An 11,000-nucleotide genomic window follows, 5' to 3' on the forward strand; every position below is an offset into this window, starting at 1 on the left:
GCCGGAAAAGACACGAGAGCGCAATAGGCAAGTTCCAGATAGTCAATGAAAGCCGAATATTTCATTAAGTTTTGCAGCTCTCGTTATTATTAGACAAAGTATCTTGGTACGCCATTTTGCCCAAAATTTTTAAATTAAGTAGATCCCTTGTATAATAATTTTGTGATGTAACTGTTTGGGCCCCATTTTCTAGCGGCGCTCTATGGCAGTACTTGTTTGAAGGCTGATTCAATTGAATAGTTAAATAGAATGGTTGACTGACTGATTGACTGGTTGTTTATTTGATTGGTTCATTTATTTATTGAATTTCTTATTGGACTGATTTGGCAACTAGTTTTGTACCATATTCGTGCCTCTGGTTTGCGACCTCTCGGTGTTGTAAGCAAGGTTACGACAAAAGACGAGGACTGGTGTCAAAATCATCTCTTCTGGTGTCTCGCATGCGCCCTTACAAATTTCTCCAATGGCTTATCTCCCACAGACACAGCTGCCTTTGCACGTGCCGCAGATGCTGTCCATTACGGGATACAATGATCACCAAGCCGGTTACACATATACGCTGCTGACGTAGGCCAGGAGAGGTCATGACTCGGGAGCAGCACTTAAAGGCATTTTCTATCAGTACCCGGCGTGCACGTGCGATTCACAAGAGAGCAAAGACGAAGAAATAACTGTGGCGCATGACCCACGAGAGATGCGCCAGCAAGGTTCACGTGCGCCCATTCGAAGCTGAGCCTGGAAACTTCCGTCTACTCGCCTTTGGGAGAATGCTGCCGAGAGCTGAAGCGAACGACCGGCGGTAAGCAGTAAGCACGTCTACGAGGATTTCGTGCTGCACGCTCCGCTGTGCGACGTGGACGCCTCTGAGCTGTTCATGTTCGTCGAACTGGGGAACCAGGCGTGGAACTCGGCCGCCAGTTCTCTTCTCTGCGGGAAGTTGCTCTCGCCTTCGGCTCTGTGAAGGTAAGGTATCATGCATCCGGCCAGTGCTTATTCTTAACGATCGGCCGCAAGGCCAGATCTGGAAATTCAACTGGCACTTACCACGCAGTATCAAATATCGAGCTTAGACAGAACTTGCTTGTGACGCGATTACTTCAGCAAAGTCGAGCCAAACCTTGTCCTTTGCACGAACCGCGATTCCAAACGTGGATTTATTATGCAGAACTGTGCGAGCTTGTTAACGTTCAGTGTGCTTAGAGACGTCGCACAGATCTCCATGCTAGGGGAGGAAAAAGGAAGTCCAGGATGACAGGAACCACGTATGGTCTTCTCTTCGCCGCCGGTCTGCCGTGCCTTGTTTATAACAGAGACTGCTGTTTTTCTTTTACGTGTGGTTAATTAACCTCAAGGCCGAGGGCACCCGAGCGCCTCTCGCAGCTCAGCTGCCGACAGCTGTGTTTCAACAGTAGGCCTCTCAGATTCTCCCGTATTACACTTTCAGGTAACAATTGACGGGGACTAATAACGCGATGCTGCGTTATCCTTTCTGCCCTGCAGCAACTCTCTCCTCCCTCCCCTCTCTGTTTCGCCTCGCTCCCCATCTAGTGCACGTCACAATTTTGGCCTTGCTCGGGTAGGAAATATGAGTCTCAATACCGCAACAGGTCTCTATGTTACCTGCTACGTAACTGTGCAGCTCTATCAAGCTCCTAGCAGCGACTTGCTGTTGGCGACCGGCACTGCCATCTCCACCTCTTAGCGGTGCAAGATTCATCGGAAGGGCACTTCAGTCTCTACAGTGACTAACTCTGACTCGGCAAGTTAAGATCATTTGTGTCAAAGAAACTTTGTATCAGTGGTTCTGAAGCAAATAGCACAATGAGGACCCGAAGGTTTGTCTTCATTTCGAAAACTCCATACGAGTGTCATAGCTATATTCATCAAAATGCCTTATGTCAAATACAAACTATCAAGGCGGAACGTGATGCATCAGTCGCAAAAGCATAGCTTATATTGACTTTTTTTTCTGCTGCTAGTTATTCCTTGGTTTCATAAAAATTTCTTAGAATGCGTGAACGTATTTCATGCAGCTTATTTCTTGATCCGGCTTTAAAAAGCTAAAGCTACACTTGTGGTGCCAAGATTTCTTGATCAAATTCGGTAACATCATAAGCTTTTACAATGTCGAAATCAGATCCTTTGTCCACGCTCTGAGGTGAATTGGATGTGGATGTAGCCCTGAAATATTTTGAAAGAAATCTCTAAGAAGCGTAGAATTGAAAACATTCGTCGCGAAAGTAATTTCTAAATATTTGTCGCACGCACGCAAAGCCTCGTAGCTGACAAATACGTGCTCCAAGGGTGTCACAGGCACAGGGAGCAGGCGCAGTAATAGCTTTGAATTTGTTTTATGAACGGACATATACATTTATGAGTTCTTTGGCTCATCGGCATGTGCAATTGGTTAGGATATTCGCGCGCTCTACCCTCCTGGGCACATGTGCAAGTTGTGGGTGCTTTATATGTGGTTTGGTTTCAGTTTAATGTATTGTCTCGTTCTGAATTGTATTTGTAGATGCGTATTTTGTATTTGGCTACATAAGTATTATTGGAATAACGGGTGTGAATATGGGTGTGTGTCCTCGTAAAATAAAAGGCATTTGGTCTACCACTCAACCATTAAAATGCGGGTTACTGAATTGAGATTCTGTACATTATTTTCGGGCTGCCATTTGAAAATTTATGGTTTGACGGTCGGCTTCGTGTATCCTCGTGATCTCTGAGGAAGTTTACCTTTCAAGCAATCTCCATTTATCGACGTTTATTGCTTTCGAGGATGTGCATCCGCATCCTGGTTCGCACCGGATTCTATCGATGTCGTTCTAGGCAAGATCGGGAACTTGAAAAAATTCTGCACAGTCACATCCGAACGAGAAACGCATAAGAGGAAGCTACATGAAACGCAACATCCCTGTAGGCACTCGCTGTGTTCTTGCCGGAGGTAGATGCACGGCTCGGCCAAAAAATGAAAAATACATGGCGAAAATGGAAAATAGAAATTGACAGGAACTACATCTGCTGCAGAACAGCTGCCGACGAAGCTTGAAGTGACGCCCGCAGAGTATGGAACTAAGAAATATTAGTAACCAATATTTTGAGACTACTTGTGTCATGCGACCTGCTTATGAAACTGGGGAGCCGTGTCGGTGCGGCCGTGAACGCAGGTCTAACAACTCATCATGACCAATGTGGTGGGGTCGAAGGCCGCGAGGGAACGAAGACCAGGCCCAGTAGTCGAGGGTTTGACGAAACACCGTCTATTTGGCAAAGACGCCGATATTTATATTCTTTAGTCACATTGACTTTAAATAAACAATTTAAAAATACATGCACAAAGGCACGTCGCAAGACAATCCACTAAACTGAAACCATAACCAAATGGACATATACAACACCGGTTTCCAGGCCTCGAACTCTAAGCTCGCATCGTTGGCAAAATAATGGTCGACATGTACATTCGGAACGTCGAATCCGGCATTAAATATAAGCATTAAATACATTAAATACATCCGGCCTTAAATACATTAAATACAACCTGTTACTGTCGTCAGCATGCGGACTCTAAAAAAATTACTACGTATTATTATTGACCCATGTTCACATATTTTAATAATGCGGACCTGCAAAAATTAACTGGAATCACAAGCATTTCATTCTTGATGTATTGCCCTGAAAATTTAGGATCGCAGTTCTGCTGATATGCTGAAATTACGAAATTCATTAGGCCAGCTCGCTTCCTCACATCCGACGTGTTTTTCTGGCTGTATTGCAGCGCGGGGTTGCCTCGAAGGCTGCAGCTAGTGTGTTTCACGCCGCCGCCAGGGCAAGAGGACAGCTTGCTCCCAAAATTCTGAGTAATTCAATGCAGCCTGAATAGTGAAAGCTTGAACCATGAGTACCAGTTTCCTGCCTCCCTGCTCTTGCGGAGCAATTTACCTGCTTTTGACAGGCCCATGTGGATGGGAGCGTTACTTATAAGAGACCGTGTGCTGCGGAATATCAATGCGTAGTAAAGAACCCATGTTGGTTAAAATTGATGAGGAGCCCTGAAATATCGCGCTTACCAAGCCCTGGCCCACAGCTATCTGCGGGACATAAAGCCGAAATCCCATACCTTCCTCTATTGCGGCAGAGCTAAGCGAGGCTTCTACAGCGCGTATGACAACGAGTGTAGGATTCTGCCTTTTTGCGTGAGTACTTGCGCAGTGTTGACTGCGTCCTCTCGTTGCAGGCTCCCACTTCGGTCGTCCTAAGCGCCAGCTTGGAGTTGGCACTATGCCGTCATTATTTTCGTCAAAGTCCTTTTGCAAATATCGCTATATTATTGCGATTCCTCCAAATGATAGCTTCAGTCTGGGTATTTTTATTTCTGCTTTCTTATGATAATGTGGCAAAACAGAGAGAATCAAGAATGGCTGCCATTTCCGGTTCTTTTTGGAACCGAATAAATTTTGAAGTTTAGTTTTTGTTTATCCTTTGAAGATCTCTTAATAAGTATACCTATGCAACTATGAAGTGAAAATACACTGCGTTTACTAGCTGTCCTCTGAGAATACAGTCACCATGTGATGCGCGGTAGTCGACTGGCCGATTGGTCTAGACATATGAAACAGCACAAAAAAGCTAGGACAATGGAAGACTCACCTGCGGGTAAGGCGCACGCTGCTTCGGCCCCCACTCCGCCATCCCCGTTTTTTGCGCTGTTACTAGAAGTTAAAAACGAAAACAATAGCGCAAACCAGAACTTTATTTGCAATATTTGTGTTCGTGCCATTAGCTCAGACCCCGCACAGTTCGCCGATTTATACATGCAATGTGGCTCAGAAGCGAGACTTGCATAGAATTCAAATGGCAATAATCTCGTATAAACAAGAGGAGAATGAACCTACCGAATGCTGGCACAGATTTTTTTACTTCGTCGCAGGGACAGCTTTTGGCACGCACACACCTCTACGACACAAAGATGGGAATTCTGCGACGAGATGGGTTTTCATACACTTTCTTGTGCAGTTTCAAAGGTTTGAAAATACCCATTGTCGCTATTTCTCGAAAATTAGGATGTTATTCTACCAGCACAACCTTTTCAAATGTCCCGTAAAGGCATCTCGCACTCCTGGAGGACCCAAGAAGCGCGAACAATATATATCGATATATTCTTCCCCACTCTTCAAGCAACTGTATTCACAATACGAGCTATTCCCCAACGCAGAATAATAGCCGTATATCCACACTCCATTTTCATACGCACAGCTTCCCTCCAGTGGCACTATAGATGTTCCTTAATATCACTGGAATTGTGGTAGATATTGACATCTGATTTATTAAATTTTGTGCTCAACCTCAACGTGCTAATGTGTACATGGCGGACGCTATGCACGTCAACAATAGGCGAAAGTGGGCTTTAGAGGTTTGAGACACATGGCGAGAGAGCCGACGGCTTCACCGCTTGCCTCGCAGAAAAACAAGCATACGAGCAGTAAACCTAGCGGAGTATAGGATTAAAGAATAAGGCATGGCTATACTGTTGGCGCTTCACAAATATTATTATTTAAAAAGTTATTTTAACTAAATATAGTTAAGATTTTGTGTACAGCGCCGCAGCTGAGGCACAGCGACCCATCCTTTTAAGCGTGATGTTAAATGATGCTGAGGATCCCGAGTATGCATTTAAATGCCACCAAAGTGGCTTCGCTTTCTCTTATGCCTGACACTTTTTCCTCTCGCACACCCAGGATTGCCATTCTCCCATTGGCCTCTTAGCATGAAATAATGGAATGCAGTGCGGTGCCGGTCACAGTTATTAATCAAGAATTAAGAGTGCGCTTTATGAGAGAGTAAATGCTGCGCTTGCTTTGTGCGCACGTCCACTAGCGACGAATAGCTAGGAGCTACTTGTATATGTTTTCCGTGTGATTAAAAGATGTATGCCATTGCGAATCATCCGGTGCAGCCCGTCGTCGTCCGCGCCGAGTCAGAAGCGGTGGGTGCAGCCCAGCGTCGATGAGGAGCCCCCACCGCAGCCCTGCAGCCCGCTACTCCTCGTGGCTCGGGTTGCAGGCGGCTCCGTTGCAGATGGACTCGTGTTGGTGGCGCGGCAGCCTACAGGTGCCGGAATCTGGAATCCGGTGTCTCTTCCTTCAGCGAGAACTACACGCGAAACATCACAGAGGTAACGCCACATTAATGATTAATGTTAAAGAAGAAATAACCAGCCAAAAAAGACGAACACAGGAGAACGCCTGTACTAACAACTGAATGATTTACTGAGTACAGACCACCGAGTACTTTCAACGCATGCGCCAAGACAGGACAGGCACTCAAACATGGTTATTCAAATAATCAAGTTATTTTATCGTCAGCGCTATCGATGTTGAACTTACGCAAGCATCGCGATGTTTGGCTATTTGAAAGGCCCCAAAGATTTCGCGGGCCTTCCGGAAGGCCAACTCAACAAAAATATTTATTTAGTCCAGCCGTGGTCCTGTGTTGTTCTCTCCTTGTGTGTTCGTCTTTATTGGCTGGTTATTTCTTTAATATGCCATACCAATAGGCCCATCATTCTGCCCTGCTTCATGATTGATTAAGAGCCATTCTTGCTCATTCTAAGCACTGTAGTGAAACAGACATCGCATTGCCCTCCACGGCCGATTTGCGAAATTCTTCCACTCTGTCTGGTGGAGGTCTCATATTCAATCATAGCACCACGAGAAGAACACGGGGTGGAATGAAGCTTCTTAATTTTTATTGAAGGAACGTTCCCTGAAGCTACCCATTGTCGCCGTGGCGAAATTGTCAGCCCACTAAGTCATTTCAATGACGTGTCTAGTATTCCCAACAATAGGTGATTACGTAGAGACTTTTAGCTTCCCTGAACCGGTGTCATTACAAGCACCAACATCGAAGCGCCGCCGACATGGAATGAAGTGGAGTAAAAGTCACTTAATTCATGACGTTTGCCACTTTTGTTCGCACTGGAACACAGCTTCCCTGATGCTTCTGCAATAACATAACCAATAAAGAGATAAGAGAAACATTCTAAATGCTTTATTTTTGTTTGAAGTGATGCTGGGGGCTGTGCAGTGCAAGGTGCAGACTATGGACCCCGCGGCTGTTTGAATGGCTGTTTTTCTTTGGATATGACCAGACATTTGAGCTAGTTGGTGTGGGCTTACCTCAAAGAAAGCACAAATGGTGGGACTGCTTCCATTTTCCTGTGCGCACTCCAAGCTAGTAAAACCATTCATAGCCAACTGTCCCATGAAGAATGCATTTGGTCATTGATGCCTGCATTAGGTTTCTATAAGCTTTCTCTCGCAGGTAAGCCTACTTACATCCCCAGGATTTCTCGACGGCCTCTTGCTGAACCTTTGCGAAAAACTACTAAAAGACTGTCATGAACACTCAAGCAGTCTGCACAGATATCGAGCGATCACGAACTGCTGTCATAAAATGTTTGCATTGCTTCGCCGACAAGCTCAAGTAAACAGCAGGAAGGGTAGGAGCCCATCTGTTATTCTCGCCGTCATTCCGTTGTCATGTGGAAAATATTGTGTAGAACAAACCGCGAGGTGCATCAATGACAGGTTGCGAGAGCATCGCAATTCCCTTGGACCGACAATAGGTTGCACGCTTGCTATTCACTGCGCCAGTTGTGAGGATTGCTTTCCATTGATTAACCAGATATGCATCATAAAGAAATATCAAGACCAGCGCGCACGCGAAATCTGAGATGCCTTCATCATTCACATGAAGAATTGAGCCAGTGTCAGCACACCATCCCTGACCTTGTTTCCGAAGGAAATAACATAGCTTAATCACCAATTCCTTGATACTAAGCAGCACGTTACCTTTATTGTTGTCACTGTTTACATACCTTTTTGTTTGCAGTTTTGGATCTTTTTTACGTTTTCAGGTTTCTCTTGCCTCCCCCCTCCATCATCCCCTGGTTAGCAACCGAGTGGAGCAAGCACTTTCCCTCTGGCCTTCGTATGATGAGATGTGTCGATTAGAATGGCATTTATATATTTGTTTACAAATCTGCAGAGCATCCATATTCCTCCTTCCTGAAGTAAAAACGTAAGTTCATAGTCAGCGCTCATCCTATTTTCTCTTTCGTGCCCCGTCCTTTGCGCTGTTGGTTTCTAATGTGTGTTTCTTTCCCTCACACTGCAGTGTTCCGCTTCTTCAGTGGAGAATTAGACAACATCGATAGCAAACAACGATAGCCAACATATGTAGCCTACATTGGCCTGACTACGTCCTCTGCAGGTCAAAGACGTCTTTCATAAACCTGAAATTACCCATGCCTTGTGTCATCAGCGGCCAGGTTATGTACCTCAGCTCGCTAATATGGCCTTCCCACCTGACTTTCTGCCGCCCCCTTCTACTGTTGCCTTATCTTCGAATTATATTGCCTTCTCAGGGCAGGGCATATAATACGAAGGCTGTGAATAGCACAGCGAGCTTCGTAGAGAAAATTGACGGGTGTAAAGTTATTTAAATCCTAGTGGACATCAACTAGGAATGACCATGGTCAGGGCATGTAATGTGAAGGCTATCTTGTCTTGGAATTATACGCCCTGACCAAGGTCCATCCTTGTTTATGTCCACTATTTTTCTCTCCAAAGCTCACTGTGCTCTCCGCAACTTCCAAGGTATGCCACCAATTGAAGATAGCTGCTATGCCGAAGAAAATGCCAGAGAATGCCCGCAAACTGTTACAGAAACCCCAAAATGAAGTTATTCCAGCTTCGTATCTGCGCCCGTTTACACAAAGTAAAATTACGTCAGTCGTGCTGACTGTGCTCTGCTTTCAGATGATTCATTTTCACGACTGGAGAGCTCTTGAAGACTCAGCTTGTATGCAGGAAAAAGCATTAGCCCAAAAAACTCTCTTTGCACTTTTTTTTTACTGTGGCCGTGGAGGACGTAACAAAGCATTGAAATCTAAATTTTATTATGCAATATAATTCACTGAGTTAACCTTGGTAGTCATATTTTGTTTCGCTCAGTTTTCTTCTTGGCATCTGACGACTGTACACATGGAAGTACCCATATTAGAAAATTAGAAGCCGCATTTCATATAATTCATATTTATGTTATACTTATTTTTATGCACTGTTCACCTTTGGTCGCGTTTGTTTGACAAAGACGAACGCTGATATTTCTTAAGAGCTTCATGTTGCCCAGACTGAATATCTCCTTTCCTCTCATCCTACTCTCTGGCGGTGTTTCTTGATATATTTCAATATCACCCTTGAACAGAACACGCGAAGTCCTGCAATAAAAGATGGGTTCGTTCGAGTAACTCGACACTCTGAAGTTGCTAGTTATTGCTGCATCTGTGTGAGCTAAAACAATGGCGTGCGCTTACCCTGAAGGGGCACTTCGCAAAACGTTTCCTTAGGACGTTTCTACTTTTATTAGATAAGCGCGCAAAAGCAAACCATTGAGCGCACATTATAGTGCCACATAGTTCCTGTGCAGCTGTGGGCAGAAGCAATGGTGTGGCTTCTATTGGATGGAAAATAGGAGTAATTTACCTTGTCACATTAACACATCACTGCACTGGCATGTCTGTAGGTTGCAGTTAGTGGAGGCCCCTGCGCAACTCTTTCATGCCGACACTAATATTTAAGAGTCCGAACCTAGCTTTTTGCGATGTTCATGGTTCTGTTTGGTATTCCTTAGAGCATTAAATACAAGATTGTCGTCGGTTAAAAGAAAGTTTGAACTGGTGCTGATTAAAGCTTGTTTGAGGATAGGCATTGTACACTGTCAGGAAGTAAGTTCATTCCTGGTTTGCTATTATTTTATTTTAAACAAGACGCGATTGGTTTCATAACGGAAATTTTAGAGCACATCAAATTATACTATTTTACTTGCGATGCAAGGACAAGAATAACAAATACTCGAAATTTGTTAGGGTGCATAGGCCAGCTCAGAGTTTTTGGTTGCAAGTGCAACGAGCTATCTTTCACTGCTGCAAAAATGCATCTGAGTTGTTTATTCCAATTGTCGTTTTGTTCACGACACTACTGCGCACAGTACAAACAATATGTGCAGTCTCTTTTTTTGCACACGAGCTCATCTGTCTTCCTGTGTTTACTTGCGTTGAATTGGACCGACTTCTTTTGCCTGCTATAGTGTCAATTTTTTGTTTTTGCAAAGTGATCACCGCCAGTGCCCAACGGAGAAGCACACATACGCGACGTGGGAGCAGAGTCAGCTACAAGACCATTTTCGCCATCACGCAGAGTCCGTCCATCTCCAAGTTCGCCGAGAGACAGTCTGCCTGCTGAGCAACCCATGAGGCGCGGGCTAACATCGATTCGACCCAGAACTCCTTTACCCTGAAGAAAACCAGCCGCGCTGTGTCAGGACGAATGTTCACACTGCTACGACAATCGCCTAACGCTGTATTACTCACTAAGGGGGTTCCGAGCACAACAGCCTGAGAGGAAAGCGATTGGCATAGTCTGCAATATTATTGCACACTATCTCCGGAAGCGCCCGTCTTCGTCCCCAGGGATTTTAGAGTGCCTGGGCCTCAGAAAATGAACCCCTTATTACGTTACCTGCTTCGTCGTGTCCGCGGCTTAATTAAGAATAATAAACGAATGCCAAATATGGTTCCAAATAAGAAGACTTTACTAGCACGCTGGACAACCTCATAGAGGGCTGTTCTCTGGCTCACACAGTGGATAACATCCCGAATATCATAAAAAAAGCGAAGAAGCGAAGAAGTATTAGCTATTATGAAGCACTGATGCACACACGGACGTATTAAACATATTTATAATGCCCCTTTTTCGTATCTCTTTAATGAATATCTGACCGCAATAACAGCACCATACTCTGGACAGACCGGGCGACTGCCAAAGCGTTATGCTAAAAGCATTCCTCTTTTCAGGAAAGAGGACATTGCTGTCACTAGAAATAATACTAGAAGCAGGACATAATTATTTCTGACTTTATCTTCGCAATATTTGCGTGTT

General features: G+C 44.7%; 1 long non-coding RNA gene across 1 annotated transcript; it reads left to right on the top strand.

The window, feature by feature from the left end:
* Window positions 1-659: 659 nt before the first annotated feature.
* Window positions 660-10,622, top strand: LOC144103618 (uncharacterized). Its single transcript, XR_013308311.1, has 3 exons — window positions 660-963; window positions 5,954-6,172; window positions 10,174-10,622. It is a non-coding gene; the product is annotated as an uncharacterized LOC144103618 (long non-coding RNA).
* The last annotated feature ends 378 nt before the right edge of the window (window positions 10,623-11,000 follow it).

The sequence above is a fragment of the Amblyomma americanum genome, chromosome 1 (genome assembly GCF_052857255.1).
Source record: "Amblyomma americanum isolate KBUSLIRL-KWMA chromosome 1, ASM5285725v1, whole genome shotgun sequence".
NCBI lineage: Eukaryota > Metazoa > Arthropoda > Arachnida > Ixodida > Ixodidae > Amblyomma > Amblyomma americanum.